We start from the raw sequence: 23,408 nt of genomic DNA on the forward strand, positions 1-23,408 counted from the left end.
TCCACGATGCTTCTGGAACAATATTGTAGGACTATGGATCGCTGGGTCAGTTTAGAGCTTGGTTTGATGCTCCAGCAGCATTCTTATCAACCCATCACATCCCTTTGATTTTAGCTATAATTGATGGTTTGGGTTTGGCATGGGGTTGGGACCGTTTTTTTTTTTTTTTTTTTTTTTTTTTTTTGACAGAAAGGTGCATCCTGAATTACATCTTTCAAGGTTAAAACAGCTGTGTAAGCAGATCTGTATAAACATTAATATTAAGACTTTTTTAGTACGAAAGATACAAATCTAAAATTGCAATCTTTTTCTTATATGCTGTAGCTTTTTGCTATTGCCAACAAGCTCAGCCTTTTGGGTTTGTGTGTATAGTGTACGACATGTATGACAATTATCTTCAGGGTCAAAAAAGATTTATTTACTCAGGCTAGTAATGTTTCAGACTGTCCTGCCAAAGCATGCACTCTTTTAGAGCCAAAGACAACCAAATTAATGCTGTCAAATATTGTGCCATTCAATAGGAGCATGAGTTTTGGACAGCAAGACTGAAAAATCAGGGACTAAAAAAACCACAAGTATTGAGGTTTTAGCACAATACTTCCTGTTGCTCTAGTAATGGCAAGGTCATGGGTTCAATTCCCATGAACCAAAACAAAACAAAAAATTATAGCTTGTAAACATTATTAGTTTATTTTTTCTAAAACAGTTTAAATATACAAATACAATAAAATAAAGAGCTGTGAATCTAAATGTTTTTAGTATGAAAGTTTTCATCAATTTTCATAAAATTTCTCTCACTTCTTATACAATATAATCAGAAATTCTCTGACAGTCTGGACTCAAAATCTTGGCCACTCAGCAAAGAAATGCCTGTTATTTAAGAAATGAAATTATTACTCAAAAAGTCACTTAAGTGAAATGCATTCTGTGCAGCCGAGAACATGGTGAATGTTTTTGTTTGTTTGTTTGTTGGAAAATAACAGCAGGCAGCATTATAATTGATTTGTGTCGCACAGCTGTTGATCAAATACACATTTGCTAACACCGGCCAAAAATCTGGTCTCAACAAATGAAAGAATTTCCCACAGATCAGCGCATAATAAATGAACAAAATGAATGACATAAAAATGACAAAACAAATGTTATGAAATCTGTATCTTAACTGAACTGCAGATCCAATCCTGCAGATCCAGAACATAAAATGGAATCACTTTTAACACATGCAAAATAGTACCAACAGATAAAATAGGCTCATATTTTAACCAAAAGCAATTATTTGAAGTTAAAAACATATTAATTATGAATGTGTTTCTTCCAAACATGAAGTTTTTTGTTTCGCAAGATGTTAATCGATGGACTCTCACTCTCCAAGAAGGCACAACAGCGCCTACACTTTCTCCGCCGGCTGAAAAGAGCAAGTCTACCTCCACCCATCCTCACCACATTCTACAGGGGCACCACTGAGAGCGTGCTGACCAGCTGCATCACTGTCTAGAATGGGAACTGTAGTGCAGCAGAATGCAAGACCCTCAAGTGGACAGTGAACACAACTACAAAGATCCTCGGTGCCCCCCCCCCCCCATCCTGGATATTTTCCTTACACGATGCTCCAGCAAAACCAACAGTATTGTGAAGGACTCCCACACATCCCTCCAACAGTCTCTGCCAGCTCCTACCATCAGGAAGATGGTACTGGAGCATCAGAGCCCACTCCACCAGACTGCTCAACAGCTCTTTCCCCAGGCTGAGAGAGCCCTGAACTCAAATTCCCCGCCCTCCTCTGAAACCCCACACAAACCACCTATCTCCTGAAACATGGACCATCTCAACTCCTCCACCCCCCAAACAACCCCCAACCTTACCACATCACAGAAAAAAAAAACTGTCTGAAACTAGAAACTTTTTTTCTGCACACTAGACACTTTTCACACACTGCTGTGTGTACACAATCCCACAAAATACTTAGATATATGTATTTTTACATGCTCATGCACTACAAATCATCAATGTTCCCCAGCCAGCTGCTTGACTTACAATGTTTCTCTTTGCACATGTATAGTATTATGTGAAGCATTCGTATAGTTTGTATTATTATTTTTTGTTTGTTTGTTTATGTATAGGTAAACATTTTTATATACTATTTTTATAGTCAAAATCTGTCAGCAGTGTTAGTTGTGTATAGGTTTATATTGTTTTACTTCATTATTGTATGTCTGTATTTATGTAGCACCGTGTTCATGTGAGGCAAACATTTCGTTCCACTCTATGTCCACACAAGTAGCGGAATGACAATAAGGCTCAACTTGAACTTGAACTTGAAGAGTGGGCTTTCAGTCCAAATTCTATTAAACATGCTGAGACAGATCCATACCTTGTTAACCCCTGAACTGGTGAGCAACTCCAGCTGCAGTGTTGAACCGATTTCCCATTGAGAATCTCAATAGTATCCTGTCATGAACTTGTCTTACATGGATGACCAGAATTAATTAGTGTCATTGTAAAGTTGCAATATTCAAGAAATCACAGGTTTGGAATGAACAGATTCTCTTGCAATGGCTGAAAGAGTCATCCCTTTAGATTCATTTGGACAACCCCCTGTCGCAGGTTTTCAGTCACCTTAGAGTTTGCAGTCTCAGTGAAAATTGGAGGAATTCAATGTGCCGTTGCATGGAGGTGATCAACCTGTGACACTGCTGAGGCATTATTGAAGCCCAGGTTGCTTTGATAGCAGTCTTCAGCTCCTCTGTATTGTTTGTCAGATGTTACTTATCTTCCTCTTCACAACACCCCATATATTCTCTGTGAGGTTCAGGTCAGCTTATTTGTCTGGCCAATCAAGCACAGTAAATCATGGTCATCAAACCACTTGGAAGTGGTTTTGGCACTGTGGGCAGGTGCCAAAGTCCTGCTGGAAAATGAAATCAGCATCTCCATAAAGCTTGTCAGCAGATGGAAGCAGAAGGTGCTCCAAAATCTCCTGATAGATGATATTCACATTTTTTGAGATGCACCTGTATGTGATACGTAAACATTTATACATGTCTACAGTTGTGCATACATACTGTACTGTTTAAACACTTCTGCATGTGAGATAATGTCAATAATTCAATACTATACATTTCAGAGATTATACAAATGTACAAAAATGTATATTAATGAGTACCCACAATGAGGTCATGTTGGTTGACTATGAATTGCTGTGCCTGTAAGAGAGAGAGAGAGAGAGAAAAAAACAGATTTGGAACAACATATGAAATAAATAATCACTGAATTAAATTTGTTGGGATGAACTATGCTTGTTAAACTGCATTTATTATTGGAAAAGGCAGAAAATTACACGCATTTTGAATGTCACATTGACCTCCACATTCCTCTGCTGCTGTACGAACATTTCCTGTAATTTCCTATTCTACACGCCTCCACACATATTCACATTAAACACTTTTTATACTGCCATCTGCCTAAAATAAATCTCTGCAATAATAGTATCCCATCCAGCAGCATCAAGACATGGTGTCTGGCCAATCCTAACACAATGAATTCCAGCAGTCTGAGAATTACGCCAACAATTTATGGCTTCTGCCCACTCCTCTTTGCACTATTTAAGAGAGAGCGATGGCTTGTGCCATCAAATCCGCATGCCCCCTTTCTGTACAACTCCTGTAGCGTAAGCTCAGTGTTGGTGATCAACCAAAACCCCCGTCACTTTCCCATCAGTCTCCCTGCATTTCACACGCTGAAGAAAATCATGTTGCTGCGTCATCAGAGGAGTTTGGGCCTAGGCCTCGATGCATTGCAGCTCTGGCAGTCTGGTCTATAAAACCTAATTGCCCTGAACAGAATCTTGTAACAACATGGTGTGCTGCGACCTGTGTGGAGCTCTTATAATTTTTGTTACTTAATAAATTATGCTCTCATCAACGTCGTCTACATTCCCCCCTGTTCAAAAAAATTCAAGAATTCTCTCTCATCCTGTCCTTCGGTCTCTCTTCTATCTAATTAAGGCCAATGGAAAATTCTTTCACCAGATTTATCAGCATGTTAATGAAGAGACTATAATAAAGAGGGTGGGAATCAAAAAAGCTGCTTCATGCCAAACATTTTCAGAAATACCTTTATAGCAGTGGTTCTCACTCAGCTGGTGGGTCTCTGACCCAACATGGCTTACAGGTCTGTTCTAAATAAATAAAAAATAATAATAATAATTGTGCATAGGTGTGATTGTCACACACATGGATGTTTTACTGTGTTTCCATTACACATGTGCTCTGTGTGACCTACTTTTCCCTCATGTTTGATTGTGTCATTATGTTCAGGTGTGTCTAGTCGTTATCCTCATTTACATTCTCCATATTAGTTGCATTCTGTTCAGTGTTTCCTTGCCTGGTCTCGTTGATGTGTATATGTGTTTGCAGCTTTTTTGTGATGAATTACACCATGTGGATTATTAAAGACTGTTAATCATTGTTCTTCTGCTTTGTGAGATCACCGTGATAGCAAAATAAGTAAGCTATTAAATTTTAAAACTGAAGACTGTCAGTTTTTTTCTATCCAGCCAGAATATGTCTGCTACCCAAATGAAATAATGACTAAAAGTAACGTTAAGTCTTTGAGAACGGGTTTCCAGTGTTCACACGGTTGCAGTCCGTCAGTGCTATCAAGGTGATCGATCGTTTACGTACCAAATAGCGGACTGCAAACGCGTCCTGTGTCAAAGCACAATGAGTAAAAATGAGTACAATTTTTGGTTTGTAATTGTTTAATTTGTTTTTATTTATTGGTGCTATTTACACTATGTTTAGTTTTTTTTTTCAAGTTTGTAGGCCTCAAGGTAAAGAAACTGAATAATTAAATGTAATATAGCACTGTATAGTCTTCAATGTAAAAATGAAATATACAATCAAACCAAAATTTATTCAGACACCTTCAACATTTTTCCTATTATTACAGTTTATTTGCTATCACTCGTAAAATGGTTCTAAAATATGACAAGAACTTAGAGTTAAACTGTGTCAGAACAAATTTGTCTTGATAATGTCATAACTTTGATAGAAATGTATGTAATGTATTACAATCAACCAAAACTACAGACAACTGTTATTATGACAATATTTATGTTTCTAAGATGGAAGAATGCTGTTTTTGTAACATGGGAAATATGTTTGTCAAAAGACAAGTTGCTGTCTAATATAACACCCAGATCTTTGACTGTAGAGAAAGTAACAGAACATCCATCTAGTTGCAAACTGTAATCTACGAGATTCTGTGTACTGTTTTTTTGGTCCAATAAGTAATATCTCTGTCCGAATTTAATAGGAGAATATTATTGGTAATCCAATCTTTTACAATTTTGACACACTCTGTTAGCTTAGATAATTAAAATTTTCATCTGCTGTAGTTAAGGATATATAATTGAGTATCAACAGCATAACAGTGGAAACTTATCCTGTATTTTCTGATAATATTACCAATTGGTAACATGTAGATTGAAAATAGCAGAGGACCTAGGACAGATCCTTGTGGCACTCCATATTTTACTGGTGATTAATAAGATGACTCCCCATTTAAATAAACAAAATAGTAGCGATCGGACAGGTAGAATCTAAACCACCTTAAAACCTGGCCTTGAATACCTGTATAGTTTTGTAATTGATCTATGAGTATGTCATGATCTATGGTGTCGAACGCAGCACTAAGATCAAGTAAAACTAGCAATGAGATGCAGCCTTGATCTGATGCAAGAAGCACGTCATTTGTCATTTTAACAAGTGCAGTTTCTGTGCCATGGTGGTGCCTGAAACCTGACTGAAATTCTTCATACAGATCTTTTTTTTAAGGAAGGAGCATATTTGAGCAGACACAACTTTTTCTACAATTTTAGACATAAATGGAAGATTTGAAATGGGCCTATAATTTGCCAGTTCACTAGGATCTAGTTGTAGTTTCTTAATAAGAGGCTTAAAGCTGCGGTAGGTAACTTTTGACGCTCTAGCGGTTAATAAACAGAACTGCTTGCGTCTTGCGGAACTACTTCTCTCTGTTTATTTCTATGAAGAATCACAAAGGTACTGGGATACTCCGCCGCGGTACCCCCGAAGCAATCTAAAATAGTCTGAATATAAACACTTATTTATTATAGGTGCACCCTAGTGATTCAGGACAAGCTAAAAACACGGTTTGGAAAATGGATTCATGGTGTACTCGCTTATTATGTACGTTTTTCTACATTTTGAACACAAACAAAGTTACGGACCACAGCTCTGATTGGTTGATTTCTTACCGGGAGCGGTCCGCAACTGCAAATGGCAATAGGACCACTGGGAGGAGCTTGATTTTTTTCACAGATTATCTGTCTCATATTCTACTGTCAGGACATAATGACAGGTTTAACACATATGTAAAAAATATATATTTACAAAAGTTACCTACTGCAGCTTTAATAACCACCAGGTTGAATGGTTTTGGGACGGGACCTAAAGATAAGGACGAGTTAATATATGGAGAAGTGGTTCTTCGGCTACAGATAACAAGTCTTTCAGTAATTTAGTGGGTACAGGATCTAATAAACATGCTGTTGGTTTAGCTGCAGTGATAATTTTATTTAGCTTTTCTTTTTCTATAGCTGTAAAGCACTGCAGTTTATCTTTGGGTGCGATGGATGAAATGAAGTATTAGACGCTGTAGAATCTACATTTGTTATTGTATATCTGATGTTATTCAATTCAATTCAATTCAAGTTTATTTGTATAGCGCTTTTTACAAAATAAATCGTTACAAAGAAACTTTACAGAAAATTATGTTTCTACAATATTTAGTAGTAGCTAGTAGTTTGTGCACATTTGACAGGATTTTAGAAAAAATAATAATAATAATACAAGACGTAGTCAGCTAGACGATGAACTATCAATATTATTAATTAAGTTATTATATGATTCAGTCACACATTTAGCAATAATTGTTAGTTCTGTTTGTTGATTCAAGGTTAGCATCATCTGGGGTCCTCTGAGGGTCAGCATCATCTCTTCTCAGGTGTTCTGGATCCAGACTGGAGCTTGTTTAAATCCTAGTTACCACGGGATGTAAATCCCGTGGCGAAACATAGAAACAAAATACAGACATCATTAGCATAGCTGCTGATCCAACAAAGTAAAATTAGTTTAACCCAAGCTAATGAATAAAAATGCAACTTTGAACAGATGCAACTACACTCACAATTAAAAAGATACATTATTCGAATGCTTGGCGAAAGAGATGTGTTTTTAATCTAAATTTAAACAGAGAGAGTGTGTCTGAACCCCGAACATTATCAGGAAGGCTATTCCAGAGTTTGGGAGCCAAATGTGAGAAAGCTCTACCTCCTTTAGTGGACTTTGCTATCCTAGGAACGACCAAAAGTCCAGCGTTTTGTGACCTTAGGGTGCGTGATGGGTTGTAACGTGGTAGAAGGCTAGTTAGGTACGCTGGAGCTAAACCATTTAGGGCCTTATAGGTAAGTAATGATAATTTGTAACTGATACGGAACTTAATAGGTAGCCAGTGCAGAGACTGTAAAATTGGGGTAATATGATCATATTTTCTTGACCTCATAAGGACTCTAGCTGCTGCATTTTGGACTACCTGTAGCTTGTTTATTGAAGAAGCAGGACAACCACCTAGAAGTGCATTACAATAGTCCAGTCTAGAGGTCATGAATGCATGAACTAGCTTTTCTGCATCAGAAACAGATAACATGTTTCGTAGCTTGGCAATGTTTCTAAGATGGAAGAATGCAGTTTTTGTAACATTGGAAATATGATTTTCAAAAGACAAATTGCTGTCTAATATAACACCCAGATTTCTGACTGTAGAGGAAGTAACAGTACATCCGTCTAGTTGCAGATTGTAATCTACAAGATTCTGTGTAGTGTTTTTTGGTCCAATAATTAGTATCTCTGTCTTATCCGAATTTAATTGGAGAAAATTGTGTGTCATCCAATCTTTTACATTTTTAACACACTCTGTTAGCTTAGATAATTGGGAAGTTTCATCTGGTCTCATTGAGATATATAGCTGAGTATCATCAGCATAACAGTGGAAGCTAATTCCGTATTTTCTAATAATATTACCAAGGGGCAACATATATATTGAAAATAGAAGGGGACCTAGGACGGATCCTTGTGGCACTCCATATTTTACTGATGATAAATGAGATGACTCCCCATTTAAGTAAACAAAATGGTAGCGATCGGACAGGTAGGATCTAAACCATCTTAGAGCCTGCCCTTGAATACCTGTATAGTTTTGTAATCGATCTATGAGTATGTCATGATCTATGGTGTCGAACGCAGCACTAAGATCAAGTAAGACTAGAAATGAGATGCAGCCTTGGTCTGACGCAAGGAGCAGGTCATTTGTAATTTTAACAAGTGCAGTTTCTGTGCTATGGTGGGGCCTAAAACCTGACTGAAATTCTTCATACATATCATTTTTATGCAGGAAGGTGCTCAATTGAGCAGACACAACTTTCTCTAAAATTTTAGACATAAATGGAAGATTTGAAATATGCCTATAATTTGCCAGTACACTAGGATCTAGTTTTGGTTTCTTAATAAGAGGCTTGATAACCGCCAGCTTGAATGGTTTTGGGACGTGACCTAAAGATAACGACGAGTTTATGATATTGAGAAGCGGTTCTTCGGCTACAGGTAACAGCTCTTTCAGTAATTTTGAGGGTACAGGATCTAATAAACATGTTGTTGATTTAGCTCTTCCTGTCCTATGGTTGTAAAGCACTGCAGTTTATCTTTGGGTGCGATGGATGAAACTGAAGTGTTAGACGCTGTAGAATCTACATTCGCTATTGTATTTCTAATGTTATCTATTTTATCAGTGAAGAAATTCATAAAGTCATTACTATTTAACGTTGGTGGAATATTTGAATCAGGTGGCATCTGGTAATTTGTTAACTTAGCCACTGTGCTAAATAAAAACCTAGGATTGCTTTGGTTATTTTCAATGAGTTTGTGTATATGCTCTGCCCTAGCAGTTTTTAGAGCCTGTCTTTAGCTGGACATACTGTTTTTCCATGCAATTCTAAAAACTTCTAAGTTAGTTTTTCTCCATTTGCGTTCAAGACTACGAGTTAATTTCTTGAGAGAGTGAGTATTACTGTTATACCATGGTACAGTACGTTTTTCTCTAACTTTTTTCAATTTGATTGGGGCAACAGCTTCTAATGTATTAGAGAAACTAGTGCCCATGTTGTCAGTAATTTCGTCTAATTCGTGTGTATTTTTGGGTACAATTAGCAGTTGAGATAGATCAGGCAGGTTATTTGCGAATCTTTCTTTGGTGGCTGGAACAATAGTTCTGCCCAGACGGTAACGCTGCGACATATAGTTAATATCAGTTATACGCAGCATGCACGATACAAGGAAATGGTCTGTAATATCATCACTTTGAGGTACAATATCTATAGCAGTAAGATCGATTCCATGCGATATAATTAAATCTAGTGTATGATTAAAACGATGAGTGGGCCCGGTGACATTTTGCTTGACTCCAAAGGAGTTTATTAGGTCAGTAAACGCAAGTCCTAATGTATCATTTGCATTATCAACGTGAATATTAAAATCTCCCATGATTAGCGCCTTATCAACTGTAACTAGAAGGTCTGAGAGGAAATCTGCAAATTCTTTCAGGAATTCTGTATACGGCCCTGGTGGTCTATACACAGTAGCCAGAGCAAGAGATACATTAGATTTCTTTTGCATGTCTGACAGAGTAACATTTAGCAGAAGTATTTCAAAAGAGTTAAACCTGAATCCTGTTTTCTGGGTAACATTGAGAATATCACTATATATTGTTGCAACACCCCCGCCATGACCAGTCTGACGGGGCTCATGCTTATAACAGTAGTTTGGTGGAGTAGACTCATTTAGACCAAACTAATCATTTGGTTTTAGCCAGGTTTCAGTCAAGCAGAGTAAATCAAAACTATTATCTGTGATCATTTCATTTACAATAACTGCTTTTGGTGCGAGTGATCTAATATTTATGAGCCCAAACTTTAAAAATTGTTTTTGTTCATTTACTTTACATTTTTCTGGTTTAATTACGATAAGATTTTTTTTCTAGATCCTACATTATATTTATATTTTGACCTCACTATTCGGGGAACAGACACAGTCTTAATAGGTTTTACAGCGCAAGTACCTTTAGCATTTAAGCGGTTAGAACAAAACTCATCATAATCAATCAATCAATCACCTTTATTTATATAGTGCTTTAAACAAAATACATTGCGCCAAAGCACTGAACAACATTCATTTGGAAAACAGTGTCTCAATAATGCAAAATGATAGTTAAAGGCAGTTCATCATTGAATTCATTGATGTCATCTCTGTTCAGTTGAAATAGTGTCTGTTTTAATTTGCAATCAAGTCAACGATATCGCTGTAGATGAAGTGACCCCAACTAAGCAAGCCAGAGGCGACAGCGGCAAGGAACCGAAACTCCATCGGTGACAGAATGGAGAAAAAAACCTTGGGAGAAACCAGGCTCAGTTGGGGGGCCAGTTCTCCTCTGACCAAACGAAACCAGTAGTTCAATTCCAGTCTGCAGCAAAGTCAGATTGTGCAGAAGAATCATCTGTTTCCTGTGGTCTTGTCCTGGTGCTCCTCTGAGACAAGGTCTTTACAGGGGATCTGTATCTGGGGCTCTAGTTGTCCTGGTCTCCGCTGTCTTTCAGGTCAGTAGAGGTCCTTTCTAGGTGCTGATCCACCATCTGGTCTGGATACGTACTGGATCCGGGTGACTGCAGTGACCCTCTGATCTGGACACAGACTGGATCTGGTGGCCACGGTGACCTCGGAACAAGAGAGAAACAGACAAATATTAGCGTAGATGCCATTCTTCTAATGATGTAGAAAGTACGGTGTTATGTGAAGTGTTCCGGTTCCAGTTTACCTAATTAATGCAGCCTAAAAATCCTTTAACGGATTTGGATATTAAAAGCATATTAGTATGTTATGTGTATGCCAGGTTAAAGAGATGGGTCTTTAATCTAGATTTAAACTGCAAGAGTGTGTCTGCCTCCCGAACAATGTTAGGTAGGTTATTCCAGAGTTTAGGCGCCAAATAGGAAAAGGATCTGCCGCCCGCAGTTGATTTTGATATTCTAGGTATTATGAAATTGCCTGAGTTTTGAGAACGTAGCGGACGTAGAGGAGTATAATGTAAAAGGAGCTCATTCAAATACTGAGGTGCTAAACCATTCAGGGCTTTATAAGTAATAAGCAATATTTTAAAATCTATACGATGTTTGATAGGGAGCCAGTGCAGTGTGGACAGGACCGGGCTAATATGGTCATACTTCCTGGTTCTAGTAAGAACTCTTGCTGCTGCATTTTGGACTAGCTGTAGTTTGTTTACCAAGCGTGCAGAACAACCACCCAATAAAGCATTACAGTAGTCTAACCTTGAAGTCATAAATGCATGGATTAACATTTCTGCATTTGACATTGAGAGCATAGGCCGTAATTTAGATATATTTTTGAGATGGAAAAATGCAGTTTTACAAATGCTAGAAACGTGGCTTTCTAAGGAAAGATTGCGATCAAGTAGCACACCTAGGTTCCTAACTGATGACGAAGAATTGACAGAGCAACCATCAAGTCTTAGACAGTGTTCTAGGTTATTACAAGTAGAGTTTTTAGGCCCTATGATTAACACCTCTGTTTTTTCTGAATTTAGCAGTAAGAAATTACTCGTCATCCAATTTTTTATATCGACTATGCATTCCATTAGTTTTTCAAATTGGTGTGTTTCACCGGGCTGCGAGGAAATATAGAGCTGCGTATCATCAGCATAACAGTGAAAGCTAACACCATGTTTCCTGATGATATCTCCCAAGGGTAACATATAAAGCGTGAAGAGTAGCGGCCCTAGAACTGAGCCTTGAGGTACTCCATACTGCACTTGTGATCGATATGATACATCTTCATTCACTGCTACGAACTGATGGCGGTCATATAAGTACGATTTAAACCATGCTAATGCACTTCCACTGATGCCAACAAAGTGTTCAAGTCTATGCAAAAGAATGTTGTGGTCAATTGTGTCAAACGCAGCACTAAGATCCAATAAAACTAATAGAGAGATACACCCACGATCAGATGATAAGAGCAGATCATTTGTAACTCTAAGGAGAGCAGTTTCAGTACTATGATACGGTCTAAATCCTGACTGGAAATCCTCACATATACCATTTTTCTCTAAGAAGGAATATAATTGTGAGGATACCACCTTTTCTAGTATCTTGGACAGAAAAGGGAGATTCGAGATTGGTCTATAATTAACTAGTTCTCTGGGGTCAAGTTGTGGCTTTTTTATGAGAGGCTTAATAACAGCCAGTTTGAAGGTTTTGGGGACATGTCCTAATAACAATGAGGAATTAATAATAGTCAGAAGAGGACCTATGACTTCTGGAAGCACCTCTTTTAAGAGCTGGTTATTTGGTTATTTGAGAATTGTCTTACTAGTCACATGGAGCGAAGTGTCCTGGAGATGTTGTCAGAGAGAAGCTCCGCTCCAATTCTGCTGGGGTGTAATCCATCAGCGCGAAACAGTCTAGGACGCTCCCAGAAAAGATTACAGTTATTAACAAATAGCAGTTTCTGTTCTTTACACCATGACAACAACCATTCATTTAAAGCAAAAAGTCTACTGTACCTTTCGTGTCCTCGTCGATACGTGGGCAGTGGTCCTGACACGACGATCGTCACCGCGGGCGTCGTGCTGCGAACCGTCTCGATCAGGCTCCTGAAGTCCCTCTTCAGCGTCTCCGTCTGCCGCAGCGTGGTGTCGTTAACCCCGGCGTGAAGCACGACCGCTCTGGGGCTCTCGCCGTCCTTCAGGATCGCGGGTATCTGCGCAGAAACATCGAGAACACGAGCACCAGGCAAACAATGAGTGTGCACTTTACCTTCGGCTAACGTAGCACTTACGTGTCGGACGATGGAGTCTCCGATGATCACAGCGTCGCGTCCTGTCTCGCGGAGGGGAGCGAAGCAGTTCTGGATGGAGAGCTCGAAGGCAGGAGGGGGAGAAGTAGTCGCCCGGGACCCAGCTCGCGTCCTCCGCTGTGGATGCACCCAGGGTCCGTGGTGTCCCTGCGTCACAGTGAAGGACATCTGGGAAGATGGCGTCTTGGGTGCACCGGGCCTGCGCAGAGAAACACACGGAGTAGACGTGGTGGGACTGTTAACAGCACGCTGTATACTTACCCCGGACTTGTGAGCGTCAGCCTGGGATGATTCCAGCGTGGCTCTCCGCTCTCTCAGCTGGGCCTGCCTCTGTTCCAGGTCGCGAATCTGCTTCCCCACGGCCTCGAGCTCGAGCTGCACAGAGTGGAGACATTCATCCGCCATTAAAGCAAGTAACAGTGAGTACAGCAGTGGTAATGTGTGAGAATAGAGTATTAGCAATGTAAGCGCAGTTAGCAGCAAACACGCTTGCTGATGCTAACTGGCTAAAAGCTAATAGCGGACCCGGGAGATCAAAATAAAACTAGTGATAGCGAGGCGCTCTGATTGTTTTTGTTGTAGAATACAGTAGAGGATATATTCACGCGTTATATAAACGGAAACAATGATGTATAAAATTGATTTTTAAGTAAAAAATTGTCAATGAAAAGAATATAGTGACGGAGCTCAAACGCAGTACAGCCGTCAACAGCAAACAGGAAGTGACGTTTTGAAGTCAGTTATCTATTTTATCAGTGAAGAAATTCATTACTATTAAACGTTGATGGAATATTTAAATCAGGTGGCTGCTGGTTATTTGTTAATCTAGCCACTGTGCTAAATGAAAACCTTGGATTGTTTTGGTTATTTTCATTGAGTTTGTGGATATGCTCGGCCCTGGCAGTTTTTAGAGCTTGTCTATAGCTGGACATACTGTTTTTCTATACAATTCTAAAAACTTCCAAGTTAGTTTTTATCCATTTGCGCTCAAGACTATGAGTTTCTTTCTTGAGAGAGTGGGCATTACTGTTATACCATGGCACAGTATGTTTTTCTCTAACCTTTTTCAATTTGATGGGGGCAACAGCTTCTAATGTATTAGAGAAAATAGTGCCCATGTTGCAAGTCATTTTATCTGGTTCATGTATATTTTTGGGTACACATAGCAGTTGAGATAAATCAAGCAGGTTATTAGCGAATCTGTCGTTGGTGGCTGGAACAATAGTTCTGCCCAGACAGTAATGCTGAGCAATATAGTTAATATCATTGATACGCAGCATGCACGATACAAGGAAATGGTCAGTAATATCATCACTTTGAGGTACAATATCGATATCACTAAGGTCGGTTCCATGCGACATAATTAAATCTGGTGTATGATTAAAATAATGAGTGAGCCCAGTGACATTTTGCTTGACTCCAAAAGGGTTTATTAGGTCAGTTAACGCAAGTCCTACATTACGTCAGAAAGATGCTGATTCTGGTACAGACATTGTGCAAGATCAGGGAGGACGAGGAGCAGGTCCTCATGGTTGCAACTTTTTGGCCCAGTCGGACCTGGATCCCCCGAACTTGTACTCCTCACGACAGCTGCTCCCTGGCCAATTCTTCTGAGGAAAGACCTTCATTCGCAGAGACGGGGCACCCTCTGGCACCTACATTCCGATCTTTGTATCCTACATGGGTGGGTTCTGGATGGGTCACGGAAGGTTTAGGTACCTTGCCACCTCAGGTGGTAACTACCATCACTTCAGCTAGAGCCGTGTCCACCAGACATGCCTATGCTTTGAACTGGAACCTCTTCATCATTTGGTGTTCCTCACGTCGTGAGGACTCCTGGAAATGCCTGATCGGGTCAGTGCTTTCCTTTCTTAAGGAAAGGTTGCAATGAAGGCTGTTTCCTTCCACCCTGAAGGTCTATGTGGCCATCATTTAGGCTCACCATGACCCTGTTGAAGGTAAGTCTCTGGGGAAGCATGATCTGATTATCAGGTTCCCTTTCAGGCCAGTAAGGACCTCCTCAGTGTCAATCCACTTGCTGCACCATTCCACTCCACGGACTAGATGCGTGCGCTATTCCCTTCAGGTGAGTTCCTCAGTTCAGAACCCTGGGTTCCTCCAGCACTGTTGATGTCCAGCACTTGCGTGCATGCCCTTTCGGTCAGCCCTGTGTAGGACTAAGTGCCTCCATGTGTTGTGATTCCCTTTTCTGGGCAATCCCATGTGTGTATTTCGACAATAAGTCTCTTCGCAGCATGCGTCTTTCCCTTGGCAAGCACCTTGCCAGCTCTGTCATTGAAACTTCCACCCTGCAGGCTGGTAACCTCAGAGTTCATGTGTATCTCCACATTTTGATTGGTACCTGCCTTTGTAAGTCATCCTATTAACAGGCAGCCTGCTAGCATACGTACAGCTGGAATATGCGTCCCAGTGTGTTCTTTGTGAGCTACAGGCCCTCACCTGTAGGAGGGAACGGAGACGTTAGGTCCCCTTGCCACATCGCTGTTCCACTGAATGGCCAGGTCTCTGGGCTCGGCTCCTCAGCGAAGACTTGAATGCAAGATGCTCACGCTGCTCCTTATATACCCGCTCTGCGGGGCGGAGCTCGCAATGCAAATTCTGACCAAGGTGCTCTGTTGTTTCATTGGCTCATTTTGTAACCACTCGAAGGTGATTGGACGAGATCCCATTCATCAGTCTCTTGCATTGCAGTCTTTTGCATATCTGACAGTGTAACATTAAGCAGAAGTATTTTGATTGAGTTAAACTTGTATCCTGTTTTCTGGATAACATTGAGAATATCACTATATATTGTTGCAACACCACCGCTACGACGAGTTTAACGGGGCTAATGCTTATAACATGCTATATAAGTAGTTTTGTGGAGTAGACTCATTTAAACCAATATAGTTATTTGCTTTTAGCCAGGTTTCAGTCAATCCGAGTATATCAAAACTATTATCTGTGATCATTTCATTTACAATAACTGTTTTTGGTGTGAGTGATCTAGTGTTCATGAGCCCAAACTTAATAAATGGTTTTTGTTAATTTATTTTACATTTTTCTGCTTTAATCACGATAAGATCCTACATTAAATTTATATTTTGACCCCACTATTCAGAGAACAGACACAGTCTTAATAGACTGGACAGCACAAGTACTTCTATCATTTAAGCGGGTAGAACAAAAGACATCATAGTAGTTATCTGAGAATTGGCTTACTAGTCATATGGAGCGAAGTGTCCTGGAGATGTTGTCCGAGAGGAGTTCCACTCCGACTCTGCTGGGGTGCAGGATATCAGCGTGAAAAAGCCTAGGACGGTCCAAGAAAAAAATTCCAATTATTAACAAAGAGCAGTTTCTGTTCTTTACACCATTACAATAACCATTCAACCATTCAAGTAAAAAGTCTACTGAACCTTTTGAGTCCTCGTCCATACGTGGGGAATGGTCCTGAAACGATGATCGTCGCCACAGACATCGTGCTGCCCATTGTCTCGATCAGGCTCCTCTAGTCCCTCTTCAGTGTCTCTGTCTGCCTCAGTGTGGTGTCGTTAACCCCGGCATAAAGCACAACCGCTCTGGGGCTCGCAGAGGGGAGTTAAGGGGTTCCAGGTGGAAATCTCGAAGACCAGAGGGGGAGAAGTCATTGCCCGGGGCCTGGCTCGCATACTCCGCTGAGGATGCACCCAGGGTCCGTGGTGTCCCAACGCCAGAGTGAAGGACATATGGGAAGATCGCGTTCTGGGTGCATCGGAACTGTTCAGAGAAACACATGGGGTAGAAGTGGTGGGACTGTTAGCACGAGTCACGAATCTGTACATTTTTGCACATTTATTAAAAAAGAAAAACTGAAATTTCACACGGTCCTAAGTATTCAGACCCTTTGCTCAGTATTTAGTAGAAGCACCCTTTTGATCTAATACAGCCATGAGTCTTTTTGGGAAGGATGCAACAAGTTTTTCACACCTGGATTTGGGTATCCTCTGCCATTCCTCCTTGCAGATCCTCTCCAGTTCTGTCAGGTTGGATGGTAATCAGAATGAGCTTTATTGCTTTATTGCAAGGTATGTTCACACATACGAGGAATTTGTTTTCTTGACAGAAGCTCCACAGTGCAACATGATGACATTGACAGAACAAAAAACAAAATTGAATAAAAAAAAAAAAATACATATAGTTAGGTAAGGAATGAAAATATACACATTGACAGTGTATGGCAGGTATATTACAATGAGCTTTATGTATGTACAGGTATAACGTTGGTGAACAGCAATTTTCAGGTCTCTCCAGAGAGGCTCAATTGGGTTTAAGTCAGGGCTCTGGCTGGGCCATTCAAGAACAGTCACAGAGTTGCTGTGAAGCCACTCCTTCGTTATTTTAGCTGTGTGCTTAAGGTCATTGTCTTGTTGGAAGGTGAACCTTCGGCCCAGTCTGAGGTCCTAAGCACTCTGGAGAAGGTTTTCGTCCAGGATATCCCTGTACTTGGCGGCATTCATCAGTGTAAAGTGTGAAATTAATTTATCCAGAAAAAGTGGCACCAAACTGCAAAATAATTCCTCAAGTCCTTAACAAAAATGTGCATGCAGTTGTTACTTTTTGTTTTGATTGTATAAATTAATGTGTATATGTTGGTTCATGTTAAAGGTTGATGTTAAATTTTGACTTGAATGAAACCAGTTAATTCAGATGTTACCATTTTTACGTTTCTTTCTTTCTTTCTTTCTTTCTTTCTTTCTTTCTTTCTTTCTTTCTTTCTTTCTTTCTTTTTGTGTGCATCTTCTATCTGAAAAAACGAAAACATGCGGTCTTGTATCAAAGTAATGTCATTGGTATTTTTATGGAATCAACCAAAAAATAAATAATAGTGGTCTCCCCATATTAGGGTGTAATGGGAAAACACCTTTAATCACTTTTGAACAAAACTTATTTCTGGGCAAATCTAGTCTGCACTTGCCCATTAAATACTCAAGGACTTCAGATGATCCATTTTATTTTGTTTGTTTCCTTGAATTTTTTATTTGCAAAAAATGTAACATGGAACCAGAGCACAACAAAGATCAAGGCTTCACAACAAACACTCTCAATGTGTTTCTGTTCAGTTTCAGATTCATCTTGCATCTGGACACTGTCACTCTCTTCCGCTCATCATGAATGAGAGAGTGAGAAGATACTGTAGTGTTATTACAAGTGAATGAAGAAAGACAAAAAAAAGTCTCTCGTTCACTTGTCCTTGTCTTTGATCAAGCTGTACTGACAAGAACTATTGCAAACAATTTCTGAGCAGTGCACAAAATGAGCAGCATTTTTTATGAAGACAACAATAATTTGGGATCTATATTAAGATTAGGCATGTTTAGGGCAGCACTGAGGAAGAACTGTAAAAAAAAAATTTGCTTGTTAATATTGCCCTCTTAATTACAGTTTGTTTCTTCTAGATGCTTTAACAACTACAAAAAGTATATGTCTCCACTTATATAGCCTATATAGCTAGATGTTTTAGCATTTTTAATTTTGGTTTGGAGGCTTCTGAAACTCACATCTGCTGTGTATAGTGTTAGTTCACCAAAATTTTTAAATTTTGTCATCATTTACCCTCAAGTTATTCCAATGCTGTTTTGGTGACCAAACAGTTGTCAGAGGTCCATTGCCTTCTTCTCTTTTCTTAGATCCTCCTCCCTGCTCATCTCTTTATACCTGTTGCACTCTTCATCTTCTCTTTCATTACACCCCTTCTCTATACTCACTCCACTACCTTATAGACTTACACCTTTATCTTTACCCCCCACAATCAAAAAGTGACTGACTCTGTTAGAAATCTTATAATGGGCGATGTTTGGATCATTCAACCGTACAATAATCCAAACACAAACCACAAAAACAACACAGAAATGGGTCACTGAGCTCAAAACCAAGCTTCTGCTATGGTCATTCCAGTCCTCTGACCTGAACCCTACAGAAAATGAGGAACTGAAGAGGAGAAGCTGGGAATCTGAAGGGTCTGGAGTGATTTTGGATGAAGGAATGGTCTCTGATCTCTTGTCAGGCGTTCTCTAACCTCATCAAGCATTATAGGAGACAGTTTTGAGCTGTTAAACTGGCAAATGGAGGTTTAAAAAATAATTCAATAAAAGGGTGTCCTTAATTATGGCCAATGTGTATTAGAGAAAAACATTTATTTCATAATGATATTTCCCCCCATTTTAAATTCTTATTATCCAATGAAACGATACATTTTTAAAATAAAACATCAAAAGGATTAACAATGCAGATAAATTTTCACAGGCTTATTTGATCATATTTGCCAAGGGTGCCAATATTTGTGGGCATGACTGTATATATATATATATATATATATATATATATATATATATATATATATATATATATATATATATATATATATATATATATATATATTTCACAATCTTTCTTGATCTTTGTATACTTCCCTTTTTTCTCTCAAAAGCAATTGTGATAAATGCGTAAATGATTAGGAAAACTGCATTTCCAGTGTTTTGTGAATAATTAGAAGCATTAGTGAAATCTATGAATCGCAAAGGATCTTGAACTTGCATGCAACTGAATTAATCATAATTAATGTTAAACATGTAAAAGATCACCAGTCATCATCCAAATTGTTTAATTTACAACAGCGGGCTAAAAGAACAGCTTACAAAGCATAAAATAAATAAATAAAAAACTGCAGTACTGCAAGAAAAAGTGTGTATACAACTGCTTAGAACCTGATGTGTCTTTAAAAGGATAGTTCTACCAAAACTGACAATTCTGTCATTAATTGCTCACCGTCATGTGAAACCCATAAGAACTCTGTTCATCTTCTGAACACAATTTAAGGTATTTTTTGAAGCATTCTGAGAGCTCTCTGACCATCCATAGACAGCAATGGTCCTTACACAATCAAGGTCCAGAAATGTAGCTAGAGTATCGGTAAAATAATCCATGTGACATCGGGGTTTAACTGTACGAAACTACGAGAATACTTCTTGTGCCCAAAAGGTGAAAAAAATAAAAAATAAAAATGTTTTATTAAAAAAAAAAAACGTCACCCTAGCGCCATTTTGGAGAGTATCGCGGAGGTGATGTAGCCTGGTAATACCAAACACTGCTACTACACTTTGCTTCTTAGACAGAGTCTGGAAGGGCATAATTGACAAGCATTATCTTTCTCGTGGGGGAGCGCTTGTCTGAAGTTTAAAATCATTGGTTACCCATAAGCCAATCACATAACTTTTGGTTATGATGAGTGTTATGAGCCGGCTCAGCCACCTCACACTTCCGCTGTAAACACAGGTATGGTGCAAAAAGAAAACCATCGAGCGAGTTTCGCTGCCTCTTTAACCTGATCCTGCATGAGAGCAACCAAGGGGGACACAATTATCGCCTTGCCGGACTTTGGCCTCCCCAGTTTTTTGCTGACGAACAGTTGATAAATTAAACTTTTCCCAAAACCTGTCACAAATAGGGCCACAACATCACCTCAAAATGTGAAACACTCTGCGAATAGCATCCCGTTTCTCCATGTCTGCTGTCGTTTTCGATTTTCCTAACCTAAACTACAAGGTGTTTCTCAATGTCAAGGAAGTATCCTCGGAAGCCAGTATTTCGATGATGCTACGTCATCGATATCCGTCGAAGGACTGTTCCAATGTCTAGGATCCTCGGAATTTCAACCAAGGACTGAGTCCTTCGTTCGAAGAATATCCCAGACACAGGAAAGGATGCATATGTGTATCCTTCGCGCTCTTCGTGCTCTCAAATCACCCACAATCCTATGCACGCAGCTTTGCTATAGAACGTTAGTTCAAAATTCAAAAATGTCAAACGTTAACGTAGTCAAAGCGTTAACGGTTTTTATTTACGTTACCAAACATTTGTTATAACTGTAATAAATATAAGTAAAGTTTGACGTTTAAATGCCAGTACAAATTAGTACCGTATTGATATTGTAAATTATACAAATACAAATGGTAAACTGAACCGGACCTGTCATTTAACAATTAGTTCAGACAGGAACCACTTTGGCAAGTTTACTTGAGTTTATTGAACACAATTTATCTTTGGCGGTATGGTTCCTTATGGGGGTTCTTGCTCCCAGAATAATTGAACATACAAGAGCTTTAACATTAACCCCCCGGAACCATGAATTTAGAAATACATAATAATTAAGACTTTTAATAAAGTTTTTAAAGCAAACGGTGATAATACTGTAGATGTGGCAGTGGAACATCTATCCTGTAGCCTGGTTATGAAGATGGGTGTCTCTCCGCAATGAGGTCCATGCCAGCTAAGATTTTTGGAAGCCTTAGTGATCTGAAACAAACAAGACAACAGCCAGAAGGTGCGCAGTAATGTGCTCATGCTTATAATGGGGAGGGAGGGAGGGTTGCGAGTCGTTGAGCATACTTACCGAGCAGTAGTGGCACGTATATATATGTCCCGTGTCTAATAGGAGAGATGTGGTGATTGGAGCGATTTGACAGCTGACCGCATCAGCTGTTCACAGCCTTGCCTCTGTGGCCTGACTGAACTAACGCTGCGCTCGATTTGTGTCATCGGCATTTCTTTTATAAATAACTAGTTAAGTTGTCCAAAGTAATTTAATGATACCATTCACAGCATTATTCAAATGGACCTTTTCACTGACATAATGACGCAATTACGTGCACTTGCTAGCCTGTTCCATTTACGTGTTCTCCGTATGCTAAAGAGGAGTCTCGCCTAGCCTCTGAAGGAAGTGACTTGGAAGGATCAGTCCTACCAAGGAAGTATCCTTGACATTGAGAAACGCCTACAGTCCTAAATTTGGCGCTTAGCATCTACGTCACAGCTTTCAGCCCACCCTCTGTTCGTTGATTGGCTGGCTGTTTTGGAGCCGGAGGAAAACTGGGAGATGGTTTGCTATCTCAGACTGAGTACAGAAGCAATCTGAAATTGAGCGGAAGTACGAAGTCTGACGTAGTCAGGCTAGAGGTGATGCGGAGTAGACAAATTGTTGAATGAAGTCTTGTTTTTTTTTTCGTAAAAAGTATTTTTGTAGCTTCCTAATATTAACCTTGCTGTCTATGGGAGGGTCAGAGAGCTGTCAGAATGCATAAAAAATATGTTAATTTGTGTTCCGAAGATGAACGGAGTTCTTACGGGTTTGAATTGACTTGAGGGTAAATAATTAATGATAAAATTTTTGGGTGAACCATTCTTTTACAGTTTTCTATGTCAAAGACAGTTTACAAATATGAGTGTTGGCATGGATTTAGACGTACGCTCAATCCAAGAGCAAATCTATGTGTACAAACACTTTATACATGAGGCCTATAATCTGTTTAGGACAATTATAAAGGGTTCAGATTACTGTAAACTGTTTTGAGAACAGTGACCTGAGTTTGGAAAAATGTGTCAAAACTATTGAGAGAAACTCTAGTGGTAATGTGATATTGATTTATTTATTTTCATATCAGGTTCAATATGTGATACAAAAGTCCTTTGTTTTGGTTTTGTTTTTTGACACAGTAATGACTGACAAGTTTTCTTCACACTGATTTACATTTACAATTATTCATTTGACAGACACTTTTATCCATAGCAACTTACAGTTGAAGAATACAACAAGTGATTTACCTTAAGATGGCAATAAACATGAGTAGTGCCTATTATACAAGATTTCAATCATTATTCAATGTAGGAATAAGCTAAGGCAAGAGGGGATAATTTTAGTAAGAGAACCGAAAAAGTGAAGGAAGTGATTTTTTTTTTTTTTTTTTTTTTTTATGAGGCAGTTAAATGCTCATAGAAAATATGAGTTTGCAGTTGTTTCTTGAAGATAGTGAGGTATTTGGCTGTCTGGATGGAGTCTGGTAGTTCATTCCACCAGCAGGGTATGATGAAAGAGAACATCCTGGAGAGAGATTTTGTGACTCTCTGCAGGGGAACCTTGAGTCAGCGCTCATTTACTGACCACACGCTAGAACCTTAAAAGAGAGTGGAGGTTGGAGGTGTTCTGTTAGGAAGAGTCTGATCTTGTGTGTAGTGTACCTGCATACAGTATGCTGTTTTTGCAGTATGATCTTTAAAGGTCAGCTGATCACCAAGGATCATCTCAAGATTCCTGGCTGAATCTGAAAAGATTATCATTGATGATCCCAGCTGGTTGGTAAACTGGTGCTGTACTGATGGAGTGGCTGGAAATATGAGAAGCTCTGTCTGTCTTAGCCAGGTTGAGTTGCAGGTGATGGTCTTTCATCCATGCTGAATTGTCCATCAGGCAGGCACCGTTGAGCAGGTACCGTTGGATCATCTGGTTGAAATGAATGGTAGAGCTGGATGGCATCAGCATAGCGCTGGTAGGAAAAACCATGTTTGCTGGAGGAAAACATTTAAATACAT

Source organism: Carassius auratus, chromosome 8 (genome assembly GCF_003368295.1).
Source record: "Carassius auratus strain Wakin chromosome 8, ASM336829v1, whole genome shotgun sequence".
Classification (NCBI taxonomy): Eukaryota; Metazoa; Chordata; class Actinopteri; order Cypriniformes; family Cyprinidae; genus Carassius; species Carassius auratus.